Source organism: Octopus bimaculoides, chromosome 10, assembly GCF_001194135.2.
Source record: "Octopus bimaculoides isolate UCB-OBI-ISO-001 chromosome 10, ASM119413v2, whole genome shotgun sequence".
Taxonomy (NCBI): Eukaryota; Metazoa; Mollusca; class Cephalopoda; order Octopoda; family Octopodidae; genus Octopus; species Octopus bimaculoides.
The window spans coordinates 29,990,562-29,991,455 of NC_068990.1; the positions used below are offsets into that span (position 1 = coordinate 29,990,562).

Below are 894 nucleotides of genomic sequence, written 5' to 3' on the forward strand. Positions count from 1 at the left end.
GGAGGAGGAGGGTGATGGTGATGGTGATGATGATGGTGATGATGATGATGATAATGATGACGCTCACTGTTTTTAATCGCTTTCCCTTCTTTTGCAGAGTTCATGGTAAGACATCATCAACTGCAGCAAATTCTAACTTTTTCCGTCGTTCGTTGTCAATCATTGCTCGCTGTAAAGAAAGAAGAATTTCAATTAAAAGAAATACTGTTCATATTATGGCTTCTTTCAATAAATAACACATCTATATTTCGTTTGTGGTTTAAAATGAGATGAATAATAAAAACCTGACTCTAAACCAAACAAAAATGAGAAGGTAAATTAAAAACAGCAAACTAAAGATATAAGAACAAGGCCTTCAGCATAGAGGAGCTCTCAGGAGCAGCCTGTCTTAAATTCCTATGTTATTGTCTGGAGGACTATGATAAACAAGAGAGGGCTGAGGACTGCTCCTTAGTGAACCCCTAGTTGTATGCTGAATTCTTCACTATACTCATTGCTAACCTTCACCTTACTGACAGCATCCTTGTACATGGCGTGTACAGCTCTCACCAATCACTCATCTATCCCTAGCTTCCACATTGACCACCAGATAAGGGAGTGGGAGATTCAGCCAAAAGCTTTCTCCATTTCAACAAAAGCCAGCTACAGGGGTTTATTTTTGGCTAAATATTTCTCCTGCAGTTGCCTAACCAGAAATATAGCATCAGTCGTGCTCCTACTTGGCACAAATCCAAACTGCATCTCATCTACGTTAATTCTCTCCCTAATTAATTGGGCAATGACCCTTTTTTGTGACTTACATCCCCTAGTCTAGCAGTTTGATGCCTTTATAGTTATTCCTGTCTAAGGCACTACCTTTACTTTTGTAACAGTTGACTATGATGCTGCTGCACC

General features: G+C 39.5%; 1 protein-coding gene across 1 annotated transcript in view; it reads left to right on the top strand.

The window, feature by feature from the left end:
- Nucleotides 1-249, top strand: part of LOC106879662 (organic cation transporter protein) — a 58,846-nt gene extending 58,597 nt beyond the window's left edge. The window contains exon 8 of the mRNA XM_014929332.2: nt 98-249. The gene's annotated coding sequence lies outside the window, so the exon portion shown is untranslated. The remainder of the gene's footprint in view (nt 1-97) is intronic.
- The last annotated feature ends 645 nt before the right edge of the window (nt 250-894 follow it).